This window comes from Eubalaena glacialis, chromosome 5, assembly GCF_028564815.1.
Source record: "Eubalaena glacialis isolate mEubGla1 chromosome 5, mEubGla1.1.hap2.+ XY, whole genome shotgun sequence".
In the NCBI taxonomy this organism is placed as follows: Eukaryota; Metazoa; Chordata; class Mammalia; order Artiodactyla; family Balaenidae; genus Eubalaena; species Eubalaena glacialis.
The window spans coordinates 83,995,752-84,014,154 of NC_083720.1; positions in this window are offsets into that span (position 1 = coordinate 83,995,752).

Below are 18,403 nucleotides of genomic sequence, written 5' to 3' on the forward strand. Positions count from 1 at the left end.
CTATAAGAAGTATTATATTTTACCCAAGGAAATTTCCATAAAGAAGCAGAATTGAAGAAAAAAATATACATTGCTAGATACTCTCCATACATAATTTAAAGGTTTCAAATTCTTTAGGATCTATATCACTCCAGCTATTCCACCAATGAAAATTGGCCTGTGATCCACATCTTAAGATTATTATACAAATGTCGAAAGAAGCCATAGGTAAAAATGTTCACACAAAGGATGAATATACAGCATGCAAACTATGGATCTTGAATAGACCATATGGAGTCAGAAGTAAATTGTAAATAGCCATGGTAAATTGAATCTTGAGAATTATCAGTAGAATTAGAAATTTCTACCAAAGAGAATGTGATTTCACTGTATCACATTTGTTATTATTGATTTATAGTTTGTGATTTTATGTTTCTGCCCTTAATAGGCATTGACTGTGAGCCTACTCTGTGCTACAGACTAGGTGGAGACTAAGATGATCATGACCCAGTTCTGCCCTTCAAGGAAGCTAACACTAGTGGGAAGAACAGTAGTATAGGTTAAAAACAAACAAAAAACAAAACCAGAACTACATGGCTATCTTTGTTGAGGTCAAATGGTATTTACAGACTGTCTGTACTTTAGAAATTCAGCCGTGTCAGCAAAAGCAGTTGTAGTTGGGGAATTCTTCTAGAAAATGACAAGATTTGATTGGATCCTTAAAGAATGGAGAAAAGATGTCTGAACAGAGAGGAGATGGAGAGATCATTGCAGGAGGTGGGCAACCTTCCAGGAACAATAAGGAACTAGGGATTTGTGGTGAATAACTGAGTTTGGCTTAAGCAACTGATTTCCAATGGCAAACAGCTGGTGAGAAGATTGGAAAGGCAGGCTGGAGTCAGAAGGAAAATGTGGTCCTCCCCCAGGTAGTTGTTAGAGGAACCCTTTCAGGGCTGCCTCTCTCCTGCGCAGCAGGTCTGAGGAAGAAGGTGGCACCAGGCAGGACTGTGTGAAAATTTATTATTGCTAATGTTGTTTTGTTTTTTAATTCATTTGGTGGGACTTAAGGCCTATGGAGGAGGTTTGTCTGTATTTTTTCTTTTTGTAAAACTTTGTTAGTTCAGTTTTTGCCTAAGGCCTTATTTCCATGAAAGTCTTCCTGAGCTGTCTGGAATATGGGTACCATTCCCTCTTACATAGACCCAGAAAAAATTGAAGCCCTGTCATATTTTTATTGTCCTTCTCTGTGTAGGAAAGCAGTTCTTAAGCCTTCCTCAAAAGAGGAAATAGCTCTCTCTGTTCCTAAGGACCTAAAGTGTTTCCACGACAACCAACTTATCCCTCTCCAAGAACCCTCTCACTTGTCCTGGAAGTCTCAACACACAGCAACTGTGTGTTGGCATGTATTTTCTAACAACAACAAATAGTTTTGGTCTGTGGTCAATAGGATTAAATTGCTACAACGTTTGTTGAATGCTCTGAGATAGACTGTGGTCTCCAATTTCAGAACTATTTACTATTTGCCAAACATCATGTAGACCCACTGACTAGATAGAATGTCGTCTGGAAACACCATCATAGAGTTCTGAGGTTTGTCCTGGAGGCGATGTGAAATCAGATAATATGACACTCTATTACCATCCTCCAGTGGTATGTTAGATCAAGAGTGAACATCAGGATGCCTTGATTTAAGGAATCAAGCAAGTTGAATTTGTCAAGTCCCAGGAGTGGAGGTGACACAGGAAACTGAGAGGAAAGTCAGAGTAGCAGAGAGGGTAGAAGAAGAGGGTAGTGTTATGGAAGTCTTAGTAGAGGAGAGATTTCAAGAAGAAGGAGATGATTAATGCCACAAACAGAAGATAACACACACACACACATAAACACACACATATTTTCTGTTACATTCAGCAATAAGGGTATCATTGGTGACCTTTTTCCAAAGCAATTTTAGTAAAGTGTTAGGGGACCAAAGACACTTAAGAAATGAATGTGATGTAAGAAAAAGAAGACCCAATAATCCTTCAAGGGCCTTGGTAGTGAAAAGAAAAAGAAAGATGTTGGAAAGCTATAGGGTAAAAAGGGTCAATGGAATTTTGTTTTGTTTTATTTTTCAGGGTGGAATAACCTTGTGCATGTTTAGCTGCTGAAAACATGAGCAAAAAGAGTGAGAGAGACTGAATACACAGAGTAAAAAAAGGGCTAATTGACAGAGTAACATATTTGAAGAAATAGGAAGAAAGATGTAGGCGTTGTCATTGATCAGAAATAGGGTATCCAAAAGGCATCTTATATTCTTCCAAGAATGGAAGTAAGGAGAAAAAGTAGGTTCAGGAAAAAAGGAAGAGGGATAAAGAGAAAGCATAGAAGTATGCTGGTAGCTGAAAGAGGATTAAAGTTAGTTTTTTAAAAAATTTATTTTGATGTGAAAAATGATAGCATGTGTTTTGGTCTGATGATCAGGTTCTAGGTTATAATGTGCTTGATGTGTAAGTAGGATTTTACTTGTAGATCATGCTTGCTATGGATCATGTTTGATTTATTTTTCCTAATGAAACAGACTAAATCTTCTGCTTAGAGTGAGAAAAAATGCTTTTTTTGCGTGGTTAAGTTCAGCCTCAAAATCCTTATTGCACCCATGCTGGTTTAGAGCATGAAACAGAGCAAGATAATAAGACCTTTAAATGAAACAAAACAAAATTCCTTATACTACTGTGTATCTCAGAGTCCAGAGAGACGGCAAGGAGCTCAATCACATAGGGCCTTGTGGGCCACTGTAAGACTTTGAACTGTACGTTGATTAAAGTGGAATACTATTGAAGTGTCTATTGGAATTACAGGATTTAATGTATTTTAAAATTGTCACCCTATATGCAGTGGAGAATAGACTATAAAGGGTTAAGGATGGAAGGCAGGGAAACAGAAATCTATTGTGATAATTCAGTGAGAGATGAAGTTAGACTGGACTAGGGTTGTCGTAGTGCAAGAGATGTGTAAGAAGAGATTAGATTTGATACATATTTTAAAGTTAAGAGAGGTGATATATTGATTCAAGTGAGATGTCAAAAAATAGAGGCATCAAGGTTGACTCCAAGATTTTAAAATTTCAGTGACTGAGGTAGAAAACTAAGAGTTTTTTTGCAGGGGCAGGGTAAACCTAAAGTCTCTAATAGATGTCTAAAGGGAGATGTCAAGTAGCAAGTATGAGATCTGAGTTTATGAGGGAAATTTAGTTTGGAGAGACAAGTTAGCAGTTAGGTTTAGTTAGCATATTCATGTCATTTAAGGTAATGCAGTTGGATGAGATAACCAAGGTAGTGACTGTAGGTAGAGGAGTGATGGACTCTGAGATGTGCTTCATGATGTGCCATTATTTTAGAGGCTGGAAAAATTAAGAAAAACACGCAAAGGAGACTAGGGGAAAGTTAACTGTGAGGAAACAAGAGTAACCAAAATAGACATATATCATAGAAGTCAAGGGATGAAAAAATTACAGATATGAGTTAGTGGAAAAAAATGGAACAATTGTTACGTTTGATAGATTAGGAAGAGAATTAAGAATTTTCCATTGGTTTTGGCAATCTCAAGGTCATTGGTGACACTGAAGATAACAGTTAATGTTAATGTGGAGTAACCAGGATAAAAGAGTGATTGGACTGAGTTCAAGAGAGGAGACAAATTGGGAATGATGGGTGTAGAAGCTACATTTAAAGAGTTTTATTTTAAAGGAAAAGCAGAAAAATGTGTTGGTAACTGGAAAGGAATGTGAGGTCACAATTTTAAAAATAATTTTTTTTAATATGAGAAATAGCATTTGTTTTTGGCTGGTGCTTATATTTCAGGTCAGAAGAAAGAATTAATGATGAAAGAGAGAAAGGAACAGTAGCGGATCAGTGATGGGATCCACTGCAAAAGTGGAAGAGCTTGGCCTTGTGTGGGATTTTGAACAGTTTAACCCTGGCAACAGGAGGAAATTCATAGGATACAAGTAGGGAGCCAGATCAGCTGGGAGATATGGTGGTGGTCATTGGGGAATTTAACTTTCTCTTCTGACATTTTTTCCCCCAGAGGAATATGAATAAAGGTCATCACCAGAAAGTGAGAATCATGGAGGAAGTATTGGATGCTCACCGGGAGAGCAAGATTTACTTTTACTATCTCATGTAATAGTACAATTTTTTCTATCTCATCAAAATCTCTGGTCCACTGATTCTGTCACCTTTTTTCATCATCCATCAGCCCCCTCCTTGCTTCACTTCATTTCTTAGCCCATAGCATGATAGTCTAATCACTTCCTGGAAAGTATTCTCAACTCCCTGGGCTCCTTAGACTCCACTCATGTGTGGCTGGTGGGAAGCATACATTGGTTCAGTGCAAGAACCTCCTTTATTTATGATTGTATTCATGCTGCTGAATGCTATAGGAGAACACTATAGGGCAAGGTTGCATGATTTCATTTTAATTACATAAACATAAACTTAATTGTTACTATTTATTGAACACCTGTTTTTATCTAGAAAATTTGCTTGTTCATCTTCTGACCGTGATTTTTCTCTCTTCTTAACTTACTTATGTCTCCTTCCTTTCAAAATAATGACTTCACCTCACACTTCACTAAGAAAATTGAAGCCATCCGGTGGGACGCATTCATCTTTCCATCACCAAATTTATAAATCAACCTGCAGCTGCAACCATATTTTCTTCATTTTCACTAAAACGGTGATGATGAGAAAGTGCCTCACTTTCTCAAAGCCCAAATCTTCCACATATGCGACTGATCCCATTCTTCCTTGTCTTTATAAAGACATATCTCTTCTATTTCCCATCTGTCCACTATATCATAATTCTGTTTGTTTCCATCAGCATACTACCTATTTTTTTGTAAAATGAAACTCTCGGTGCTTCTTGTATTTAAATTTTCACTCAATTTATTAAATCAAAGATTTAATATGCTTGGTTTTCTTAAAAGTTTCAAAGATGTAGAAAAATAAATGCAACACTTGCAATGTATCTCAATGATTCCAAACTTATCATTATGTCTACACGTCGTTCTAACATAAATTATCAGTACCATTCACGTATGCAATTCTCTTTTATTTTTGTACCAGTATTGTAACTGCACTTACTAATCAAGCAAAGCTTCACTTACCTGAGCAAGGAAGGTAGGGTAGCCATTCTGGCTATGGCCAGTTGATTCTTGCCCAGAAATCGGATGTATCCCCAAGGTGATTGAAACTGAACCCGCATTAGGTATGTTGTGTCCCTTCTCAGTTTAAGTTTTGCCAGCCACTTCTACGGCACTTTCCAAATCCTGCCTATTAACAATGGCTTCCTGTGTCATTGAAACTTAAATTTTATTTTTGAAATTCAAGATCTCTGAGTCAGCAGAATTTGTTTCCCGTCTTACAATTTGGCACCATCCTTTGTATCATTTTTTTTAAAAAAGTTTTTGACCCTTTCTTAAATCTCCTAAACAAATTTGACTTAGTGTATCTAGGATGTAATAACCAGATCTTTAGTTTTTTATGCTTTCAGCTTCTGTTCTATGGTATAATCTATCAGAATCTGTAAAATAACAATACTACAGATATGTTCTAGCGTATCCTCATTTAAAAGTGCTTTCTTTTACTCCAAATATGCCTCATTTATTTACTCCTCTTATTGTCACAAATTCTTGATAGAGCTGTTATATAACCAGTGTCTACTTCTACACCTAAGATAAGGAAGAATATTACTCCTACTTCACACCGAGGATCATTTTTATTATACTTCTAGTCTTCCTCACTCAGTCTTCTACTTAAGATGAGTGACATGTGCTATTGGTGATTTTGGGAAAGGAACAGAATGTACATGTATGGCTTTTGAATTAGTTAAGAGTATGAGTTATGGCTAGTGAGAAGCTGCTGCATAGCCCAGGGAGATCAACTCGATGCTTTGTGACAACCTAGAGGAGTGGGATAGGGAGGGTGGGAGGGAGGCTCAAGAGGGAGGGGATATGGGGATCTATGTTTACATATAACTGATTCACTTTGTTGTACAGCAGAAACTAACACAACATTGTAAAGCAATTATACTCCAATAAAGATATGAAAAAAAAGAGAGTATGAGTTAAAAACATAAACAAAAACAAAAAACATAAAACATAAAATAAAAAACAAAACAAGAACCCTGCAAAGACTCATTGGATTTAACAGAAGTTTATTTCACTCTCAATTTTTGGCTTAGAGGTTGGCAGAATTTTCAAGAGGGTTAAGCATACTGGCTGAGGAACATCTATTATCTTCAACACCTGGCTTCCATTTCCTGACTGAAAGTGTCTGTTCCAATTATCACAGTTTCCCAGCAAGCAGGAAGGAGAAAAGAGGAAATGGAGGGAAAGGAGACTTTTTTTTTTCAAGATGTCACCTGTGTGTTGCACATATCCCTGTACTCTCAATTCAGTTGAGACTGTGGCCACTTAACCACAAGGGAAGCTGAGAAATTTTCTTTTTATTTGGGCTTTCCTGGCTCAAAATCAAAGGGAAAGGTAGGTTGTTAACAGATAGGTGAATGGGTAGTGAGGGGTGATTAGCAGTTTCTTCTCCTCTGGCCACTCAAATATTAATGCATATCATCTCCCACACTTTTCTCCAAAAAGATAGTACAAAGTTCCATTCTGCACAAAGTCTACCATCTTTGGGTAATATGTAATGCTCTCCACTGAGTCTGGATGTTACTCTTCAAGGTCTTGTGACATATACATTGATAAACAAATTACTGCCCTCACTCCCTAGTATACACACACACACACACACACACACACACACACACCCACCCACCCTAATACACAGTATAATGGAAACAGAATATTTTCAATAAAAGCCCTATTTTGGCCATTCGGAATTGGAAAGAATAGGCAACACATAGCCCTCACTAGTTCATAATAATGATGAACTCCTACTTGGGCAGGAATTATAAAGACTTTCTCAATTTTCAGTGGAAAAGTTCCTTGGTTAGACCTTTTCTTGTCTGGTTTGTCCAAGCTTTTGGCTTGCCTTCTGAAGATTCTTTCATGTCTATTATGTAGTCATTGTTTTCAATCATTTATGCTTTTATTTATTTACTTTCTTCCATCTATTCTTCCTTCTTCAAAGTAACTGAGGCTACATGAGGCTATTTAATAGAAAAAAATAGTTTTGGCTGGGAAGAAACACTGTAATATGATCTTTGCCACCATATCTGAGAAATCTTAGGGAGATGTGTTAGACTCTGGAAAGTAATTTTATCTTTTTTAGGTAGAGTTATACAGGAAAACTAGTATTTGCAATACTGTTGGGTACTCAGATTCTAGACTTAGAGTTAATTCAAATTGCAAACCACAGGACAAGAAAACGTCCTTTAGGAGAAAAGTGTTCCATTTTGTCTCTGTTTGTAACCTGGCTAATTCTTGCCTGTCTTCATTAATCTCTTTCAGGATCTTGCTAAAAGCAACAAGTTGAAGTCACAGAGTACTGCCCACTTACCTTTTCTGAACTACTTATAGGTTTGGAAAGCATGTGGTTTGCCTTCCACACTACCGTAGCTGACCAAATATTTTGTCATGACATAATAAGGGTTACCAGGTTTTAAAACTTTTTATGTTCTTGATGCTCACAGCCCACCTGAGAAGCCAATGCTTCATTCGAGATTTTTATTATGGCAGCACAACATTGCTAAGTTCCAAATTATGTATTAATTATGGTGTAGCATAAGTTACTGTAACAATTAGGCCCCAAAATACAGTCAGTCAACAAGAGAAAATCTTTCATGCAAGAGTTCAGAGGGATATGAAGCTTCTAGGGTGGTTAAGTGGCTGATCCAAAAGATAATCCAGAGATTCAGGCTGGTGGAGTGGCTCTGCTATCCTTGACATGTAATTTCCATCTCTGATATGCTTTTTGTTTCCATCTCTCTGAACCCAGACAGGGAAAAAGAGAAATAGATGATAATATACTTTCTTTTTAAGAATGGGACCTGAAATTTGTTTGTCACTTTATCTGCCACTTAATCTGGACCATACCAGAAGCAAGAAAGACTGGGCAATTTGGTCTCTATACATCCATTTGTCTTGCTAAAGTTCAGTAGAGAGGAGGTACAGTTCTAAAATCATGAAGGGAAATGTGGTACTGGAAGACAATTAGTAGTCTCCACCACATCTACCTAGAGGATAGATGCATTCTTCTACTGTTCATGCTATGTAGAAAATGTGTTGGGATTGAGGCCCCAGATCTGTCATTTAAGGACTCTTGAAAGTGAATTTCTCTATGTACTGGGCTGAGGGAACCATTTTTTTCTTACACATGGATGGATAAATGAAGTCTGTTCTTCAGACCAAATCTACCTTGTGGATATATCCTATGCTTTATAAGAAAAGGAAGATATAAGGAAACATATATTGGCCACACAGCTTTAGTCTCCACTTCAGCTTTACTAGTTATAAATTTGTTATTTTGATCTCTATAGCTCTTACTTCTACATGTATTTATCATTTGATTCTGAAACTGGTAGGGAAGAGAAGGTATAATTTATCAGTCTTTTAAACTTCACAATCTTCTATTTATTCTTTAACATAGATTTCTGACCTGGTAGTAGCTCCTCTGCTCTTCTAAAATTTTTCATGTCCAATTCACCAATGATCTTCATGTTTCCTCAATCCATAGATATCTTTTAGGCCTCAACTTACTTAACCTCTTAGTGGTTCTTGTCAAAATTAGCTACTTGTTTTTTGTTTAACTGCCTTCTTATTTGTTCACATGATTTCATACTTCCCTGATACTCTTATTTTCTCACTGGTTGATTCTTCCTCTTTGACTCTTCTTTGTTTATTTAAACTCTAATTATTATAGCTCCTGAGGACTTGGTTCTCAAATTTGTTTTTACATTCACTCTGTGGTAAGCTGTACTATTGTTTGCAAATATTTATTCTCCTTTACTCTTTCACTGTTAACCTCCCAATGAATGATTATAATTTTTCATCCTATTGGACAAGTGACTAAATTTTGTCAACATTGTGTGAGCAGATCTGCTATATGCCATATCTGAGCAGGAGCTAAAAACAGTGACATGCTTTGGCTTAGCTTCTCTTGCTTTTCCCCTCTGGTATGAAAAGTCATGTTCTAGGTTAGAGCTGTCCCTTCACCCTAGCCTGTAGTATTAGAGGACAAATGTAGAAGACTCAAAACTTCCCACAGGTAAGAGCAGAAGAACAGTTATCGCAGAGAATACATACAAAAGGAGTGAAAAATAAACCTGTGTTGTTAGCCATGAGGTTTTGGGGATGTTTGTTACACAACATAGATTATCAAAGCTGACTAATACAAACATTGGCACCTAGAAATGTTGTACTCCTAAAACAAAAATGTAGTACATGTAACATTGGCTTTGGGACCAGTAGAAGGAAGAAAAAAATCTCCCCAAACTGTTATTAGAAACTGGAAAAACAGTGCCCCATATTATGCAGTTAGGAAAAAAAAAAAAAAAAAAACCCATCAACTGTGATAATTTGGAAGGCAGGTAATGTGTCTAATAGAACTGTGGCTTTGACCTATAAGGTTTGGCAAGTAAATGTTATTATGAGGGTTAGGTGTTATGCTGCATTGGATATAATGCTACCAGCAAGAAATGAGCTCAGGAAAAACAAAAAAAACAAAAAAACCTGCTTGTTTTCAAGAAAGTATATGAAGGAAATTAGAATTTTGAATATCTGAGACTTTCAGGGTTAGGAAATATAATGGGTTCTCTTCTATAAACAGTAAATATAAAATTGAGAAATGTTTTGAGACCCAAAACCTCATTAAGATGCATCCTTAGGTCAAAGACCAAATCATGAACGTAGCTATTAAGACACATGCTCAAGGGAAAACACAAATCATAAGTATGGTTTAGCTCTTTGTTAAAATCTCAGAATAGATTTTAATGTATTTTATTTATTATTGAATCGTCTTTTGTAAATCCTTTTAGTTGAGTAAAATAGTTCAGAATAGGTTAAGCTAAGAGTGTGATCCAATGAAAGGCAGGTATACTGAAAATATCTATAATTAATGTAAGGAGAAAAACATGTCTCCAAAGTAATAGTTTGTATGGCTATTGGAATATTAAACTGATTAGCATCAAATTGGTAAAAAATAAAATTCAACCATGTTTTTGAGAGATTTGTAACTTTAAAATCACTGCTAATCTGTATCAGAAGAGCTTGTGACTATTCAATATGTAAAATGAACTTTTAGCTTCTAATTTCTATTGGAAAGAAAAAGGCAGAAAACTCTCATCACATGTTGCCAAGGAGACTAATCAAAAGGAAACTCTTCCCAGAAGACAAGGCTTAGACCCATGGAGAAAAATGAACTGAGGAATTCCTCCCAGCAGACAGAACCAAAAACTAATTGAGGGACATGCTCAACTACCAAGAAGAGGGATCTCTGCAGTGTTTGTCTAGCTGAATTTTAGATATTGTTGGACCAGTGATTGATTGCTCTGTCTCTCATTATTCTCTTTTCAAACGGTAATGCTTTTTGGTGGATAATCTACCATTTTATGACGGATGTGTGAGCTGGAGGAGTGCCATCATTTAGATATAAAGTAGAGATTATCACAAAATGATGGATTCACAGTCTGATGCCGTGATTGGATAAGACATTTAGGATGTCTTCCTTGAGGTGTGTTTTCTGTGCAGGGGAAAAGGAAATAAATATTTGTGACTAAGAGGTTAGACTGTGTTAATAGACTATTGTTTACAAATATTTACTTCTCCTCTCCTCTTTCCCCAGCCCCTGCAATTCGAGAAGTATATTTTTTCATTTCGTATTTTTTAACTTAAAAAAATGGCCGTGAGACTTAATTTGGCCAAAAGAATATGAATAGCCATGATGTTTAGCAAACTAAAGCATTAAATGTGATTGCATGGACTATCTTAGCTTCTTGATTATGCTTCTTCCACAGAAAAAGGCATAACTGGTATAGGGGTTGTTCTTCAACCTACAACCCAGAATGAGAAAACATATGGAGCAGAGAATCAGAGAACCTACAGTCTATATATATATATATATATACACACACATATATATATATACACACATATATATATATATATACACACACACACACACATATATATATATATAAAACATGAGCAAGAAATGAACTTTCATTGTAAGTTTCTGAGATTTTGGCATTATATGTTTCACACCATAAAAATGTCATGGCATCTAGCTGCCAAGCACATTTCTTAAGTTTGGGAAATTTCTTATGAGTTGAGTTCCTCCAGTCCAAGGTAGAAACCAGGTATTTACTCTCCTAGACTCCTTTGCAACAAAGGCACAGACTTGGAAACTAGCGCCTGCTATCTAAGCATGTCTACAATGAACTTCAATTCACAAAAGATTAACATGAGGAAACAGGTGCCACATGGGACCCATGTTTAGCTGAGGATGGCAACAGAGGCTTTTAGGACCAGTGATGAGAGAGAATTAGGCACCACTGCCCAGGGTCACTGATGCCAAGAGAGGTAGAAGCAGTCACAGGGGTTCTTCACTGGCACACTCCTACAGTATAGTTTGGGCATAGTATCTTTTTGTGTGGCCTTCAAGCTTGTTTTCTCTGCCTTCCAAAATGTCTGTGAGCTATCTAATAAGCCAGTAAGACATTTTACTTCTTTAACTGTGCTAGCATGTGTTCTAAGTTTCTTTCTTTCTCTTTTCCCTTCTCTCTTCTTCCCTTCCTTCTTTCCTTCTTCCCTGCTTCCCTTACTCCTTCTTCCTTTCTTTCTTTTGCATGATCTATGAATGAATCACCCTACTTCCTATGTATGGTTAAACCCTACATTAGAATTTCTCCATGGTCTGGATACACTGAACTTCTGACAGGCTCTAGAACGCTGTATTTTTTAAAAACTCAAGGTCTTTGCCAATGCTGTGCTATTTGCTAGAGCATCTTCTCATAGCTCTTCTTAAGGCTATCTTTTCAACTTTCAAATTCCAACTTAAATGTGTTCCATAAGGTGTTCTACTCTGATTAACATATAAGAATGCCACCTCCACGTCCCCTTCCCCATCCAAATTCTCTCAGAGCATCCTTTCTATTTATTTTGTCCATAAAACTAAAAATTATAATTATTTTGTTTTTTGGTTTATTTTCTATTTTTCAGAGTAGAATATAAGCTTCTTGACAGAAGAGGTCACCATATTTTGGTCAGTGTTTTATCTCCATGTCCCGTCAAAATATACATTGTGTGGTAGAAACTTAATGCAAATATTTGAATGAATGAGTGAGTAGATGGATGAGTGAGAAGAGGTTAGGAGATTGAGAAGTGTGATGAAGATTCAGAATGGTCACTTTGAGGAAAGGCAGAGGAAAATAGCCAAGGATTTCTAAGCAGTGTTTAACGTCCAGCTGTGGCTGGAGAACATTAATGTGTAAAACATCTACATTTTTATGTTATTTTTTTTTCTCTCAATACAATCCAGGCCGGGTGGAAAAGAGAGTGTTGCAAGAGGCTGTTGATCGACTGGAGAAAATGGGGGAATCAAAAGAGCTGAAGTCCAAATGTAGCACAATTAAGGAAGTCAGAACAGTAGAGGATACCGGTTATAATCAAAGTACAGTGCATCATTACATCTTAAGTTTTCTGAGGCTGAAAAATGATAAGTGGTGATTATTTCTAGAATGTAGCCATGTGTATAAATGCTGAAATGAAATGTGAAATTCACTGGAGATCAAGGAAAGGTGAGGATGGGTTTTGGATGACTCGTCTAGATTTTGAAATCAGCCAGGATAACTTTTGCTATTCTATTTTTTAAAACTCAACTTTTCCATTACCACATAATTTAATTTGATGCAAGTCAACAGACATTTGTTAAGCATACAATCCAGCTCTAGTTAGGCTTGTGTGAATAAGGTAAGGCACCCTTTCCTCTGCGCAAAGAAAACCCTAAACCTGAGTGCACAGTTTGGGAACCATAGCATGGACTGTATTATAGGTCCCACTGCTTCTTTAGACTTAGTACTGTCAACAGAAAAAAAACCAGCACAACATGAGAGTTGTGAGTTAAGTTTTATTTGGGGCAAAATGAGGACTACAGCCCAAGAGATGACATCTCAGATAGCTCTGAGGAACTTCTCCGAAGAGGTGGGGGGGCTGGTCAGTTTTATATATGATTTTAGTGAAGGGAGAGACCTGCAGTTGAGCACACATTTTGGCAGAGGCTTTCTGCTAGTCATGAGGAGCAGATGTCACCTTCAACGATTTTAGTGCTTTTCTAGATACGAGAAGATGTAAGAATTTGGAGTCATAAAATCTTCTCCTGAAAATATCAAACTATGTGAAGGCTTGTTCTGCCAGTTTTTCCCAGAGCGCAGAGTGCCTCATTCCTGATCTCCACGCTGAACTTCTTTCAGGGTGTGTTGAAGGTCAATGGCCGCAGTGGCTAGTGACTTGATCCTTGTAGTGGCAGATGGCAAGTGCCAATTTTTAGTTGGCAATACTTTTGTGCTTGGTACATCTTGTACAAACATATGTTGTGGCCCAAAAAACACTCTATGAAAGAAATTGTCAGAGGAGAGGAAAGGAAAGGCAAGGAATATTACTGAGTCCCTAACAGATACCAGCCATTGTGCTAAGGGTTTTAAACATGTTATCTCTTTTAATTCTCACCGCAGTGTCACCGGGTTGACATATGTTGTAACAAAATAGCTTCAACCGAGGAGGTCAACAGAAGACCCAGACCAGAAATCTCAGTCCCACGATAGTAATCAAAGAATAGCAAACTACCACTTTAAGCTTAAGCACAAAGCAAAGTTTATTTAAGCAGAGGTACACTCTCAGAGAGGGAGAGGGGGCTGTTTCTGCGAATTGAAAGCAGCATTCCTATACAGGCTTAAGGGCACTTTTTTTTTTTTTTTTAATTATTATTTATTTATTTATTTATTTTTGGCTGTGTTGGGTCTTCGTTTCTGTGCAAGGGCTTTCTCCAGTTGCGGCAAGCGGGGGCCACTCTTCATCGCGGTGCGCAGGCCTCTCACTATCGCGGCCTCTCTTGTTGCGGAGCACAGGCTCCAGACGCGCAGGCTCAGTAGTTGTGGCTCACGGCCCCGTTGCTCCGCGGCATGTGGGATCTTCCCAGACCAGGGCTCGAACCCGTGTTCCCTGCATTAGCAGGCAGATTCTCAACCACTGCGCCGCCAGGGAAGCCCTTAAGGGCACTTTTAAGGAGCATTTTGCAGGGTGGTGGGGGTGAGTGACAGCGGATCATTATTTGATTGACAGTCCCAAAATATGTAACAAGTTTACTGCTACGCATGCTCTCACCCTTGAATTGGTAAGAAATGCCCACAGGGCGGGGTGGTGGGGTGGTGGTGCAAAACCACATGTAGATTTTGCTATAATGATGGTATAATGAGTTTGGGTTTACTGTAGGTTATACCCCTGTCTGGTCTGGTCATGTGCAGCCCGGGGAATTTCCCTCGTGTTACTGTGCCCCTCTTTATCAGGATAAGCTGCCCACCACACGACCATCGTTTCGCCCATTCTGGGTGAGGTCAGGGGAGAGTCCCCTGATGGTTGGGTGTGACTTGATTGCTCCTTATTGTCTTTCTTACCGCTGTCACCTCCTTGCTGCTAATGTCTGACTAACTACCTAACACAACAATGTATAGTCAGAAGTTATCTCAATGTTCCAAGTAAGGTAATTAAGTTTCAATAAAGTAAGTAGCCTGTCCAAGTTTAAACAGCTTTATTAAGTGGTAGAACTGTAGTATGAGCCTTTTCAGTTAGTTTTTTCCAGTTCAGCAATCGAATGCCAAAGTACATGGCTTAGAGCAATACATTTTAATTTTTCCTCATAATTCTGTAGGCTGTCTGGGCAATTCTTTCAGTCTGAATCTGTTTGATTAGAAAGAGACCGAATAGTCTAGGAGACCTCACTCACATATTTGGGATAGATGGAGTGTCTAGGAAGGCTTGGGACCTCTCTCCATATTGTTTTTCATCATTCAGGAAGTTAGCCTTAGCTTGTTCACATGGTGGAGGGTTTTTAACACCAAGAGATGACAACCACCCAGTACTCAACACTTTTTAAGACTCTAGATTGTATTTTCTAATGTTCCATTGAGTGAAGTATGTCATATGGCTAAGCCCATATGGAGAACATTTCTCCACTTCTTAATAGGAGGAGAGGCAAAGTCACATTGCCAAGGGACATGCATGTGGGGAAAGGAGGAACTTGTGGGCATTTTGCAACCTACTATATGAACCTAATTTCAAACTCATGCTCTTTCTGAAGCAGGAGGGAAGGGAGCAGGGCACAACCTTTAAAAGAAAGACATAGCCATAGGACGTGACTGGGTCTAAGATGGAGGAAAATTTGACTTGCAGTAGACCTTGAGCCTCATTAGAGGCTCAAGGTTAGAACCAACTGGGTCCAAGATGGAGGAAGATTTGACTTGCAGTAGACCTTGAGCCTCATTATACGCTCATTGTAATACATTAGCATGCTAAATGACATACCCACCAGCACCATGACACTTCTGAGGCCAACCATAAGAGGTCAAAAAGTGGGCAATGGCCCAATTCCTGGAAATCCCTGCCCCTTCCCCAAGATAATTGGAATAATCCTTCCACTCATTAGCCTATGAAATTACCCAGCTCATAAAAACTAACCACATCATATTTCGAGGCTCTCTTGCCTTCTGAGATGGCCCACACCCTGTGGAGTGTGTTTCTCTCTAAATAATTCCATTTCTTACGTGTCAATCACTTTGTCTCTCACTGAATTCTTTCTGTGACAAGACATCAAGAACCTCAAATTCACCGGGTACATTTCTACTATATCAATCACATTGTTCACTGACTGTTATTAATTCTAAATGAAGACAACTTTGTCCAAGCCCTTGTGGAACTGTGAAAATAAAAGGAAACTGATATTTATTTAGAACCTGTATTATACACTTAGCACCATCCTAGGAATTTCTCATTATCTCATAATCATATTTAGGAGCTAGTAATCCAGGGAATAATGTCTCTCTTCAAGCAGTCTAGAAGTTATTAAACAGTTTACAGTTTGTTTTAGAAATTCAAATTAAATAAATGAACGAAATAAATGACTGTAGAGATATCATAGACCTGTAACTTTGATCAAAAAAATTTTAAGTCATCTTTTTGGATGATGAGATTTTCCTCCCAAAGATTCTATTACATAATAAAATAGAGTTAATTTCAGGCTGTAAAATATGGCTACCATTTTAACCACAAAATATTCTGAGAAAAAATATATACACATGCATGTATAATACATAGCATTTGGTCAATTACCTATAGAAAAATTGGATTTATATGGATGGGTGGCTACCATAATAATTTCAAAAATTCTTTCAGGATGGTCTTGATAGGTCTGTTAAATACAATCAATTTGACTTAATTATTGTTACCATTAGCACTGTTTACACCAAGTGTTAGTCACTGAGTTAGATGTCTTCCACAGATTTTCTCTTTTAATCCTCACAATAATATGAAGAGTAATATTATTACTCTTACTTCATATATAAGAAAATCTCTGAGGAAGAGGGATTTTAAGTAAATTGCCCACAGTCCTATTAGTTAGCCAAATGGTAGAGCTAAAATTTTAGTCAAGTAGTTTTATTCCAGAGTTTGAACATTTAACTAATAAATTTTTCCTGCTTCAGTTTATATCGACTATTTTTATGATTAATTACTTAATAGTCACATCAACCACATCAACAGCCACTAAACCTTTAGGATAGCCCAAGTTCTTTGCTGATATACTATCATGGCCAAGAATAAAGACTACCAACTCAAAGAGATTACTGTTGCTCTTTCTACTCCATTTGCAAAGGAAAATTCAGAAATACACTGTGGTGCATTCTTTAAACTCTCTCAAATATTCTTCTTCTTTGGGGAGATGTTTAAAAGCTAACCGGTGCTTTTCATCTGAATACAAATTAGGTTCGACTAACAAGATGCACTTGTGTGAGGTCTGGAAGGTGACAATAAGACAGAACCCTTCTTCCTGAGGTACTTGGCTGTTTGAAACAAAGTTTGAAAGCGTGCTGATGTCTGGCACTGGCCTTCCTTCATCCACTACCCCATGTGCAGGTTGAATCTGTGGATGCTCCATCAGATGCATGAATCCACAAACTGCAGCTTTGGTTGCCTCTTCCCCTACTTCCTGTGCTTGAGAAGTAGTTGTGGTGATAGTGAGTAGAGTGTGTAGCAGCAGCTTCTTGCTTCTTGACTTTCTCAAGTGGTCATTTCAGAGGTGACAACTCCCATGATGATAAAGGAACTGCAGTAAATGTACATGAAAAGCAAAATTCCAAACTAAATATATAGAGTGATCTCATTGGTAGAAAACAATCTATCATGTGTGCAGATATGTGAGAATTCATTTTTCAGAATATTGAAATGTAAATCACTCAGAATATTTCTTTGAGAATTAATTATTCTGTTTGGATATGTAGTATTATATACTATTCTGGATTTTTTTTCCAGCTGTTGGATATATTACAATTTGAAATGTTATTACATAGTTACTGTGTGATGATTGTATCACAATTTAGACTATAGTTTGCTCTATAATCTGTGGTTTACTTCTTTATTTTCATAATATTTGTATCTGATTGGAATGGATCAACTAATATTTCCACCAGGAATCTGTTTACTTTGGTTATTTTATCAGATTATATGTAGAAGATTAGTGTTAGGGAAACTGTCCAATCCAATTTTACAGGTGATTAAACTGAGGTGGAGAGTATAAGGGACTTTGTCCGGTAAACACATTTATTTAGTGTTAAATTGGGAACTAGGAACTCTGACCAGAACAGCTGAGTTCAACATTCTTTATACTATTCCACACTGCTAAAGACAAGGAGAAAATTACAGAGGAAATAAAGGAAACAGAAAATGAGATTAGAACAATAGCTGTTAATTAGGACGCATTCCAGGATGTCTCAGGTAAATTTCTTTTCCAATATATGTACATGTAACACAGCACTTTCCAAGATGACTGAATTTGAATCTCCGGGGTTTGAGATGTCTAGGTGACACAGATGTGCATGGCCACTTAAGAACTCCTGGGCTAGAGGAGATGCTGTGCGGTAAAGGTCAATATGTAAAAATCACTCCTGAATTGTTCTGTTTAAACTCCATTCTAGAGCCTTATCTTTATTACTGGGCACAGCATAAGACACCACTGACCAGATTCCTTCTTGAAATTCTTCCCTATCTTGGTTTCTCAGACTTTGTTCTGTTTCTATTTCTTGACTGCTTTCTTTGAGTCTCCTCTGTGGATTCCCTTTCCTCTGATTGCCTTTTTTGGTTTGTTTGTTTGTTTTTTACTTTATAAACAACAGGAATTTATTTCTCATGGTTCTGGAGGCTGAAAGACTGGGACCAGGTGCA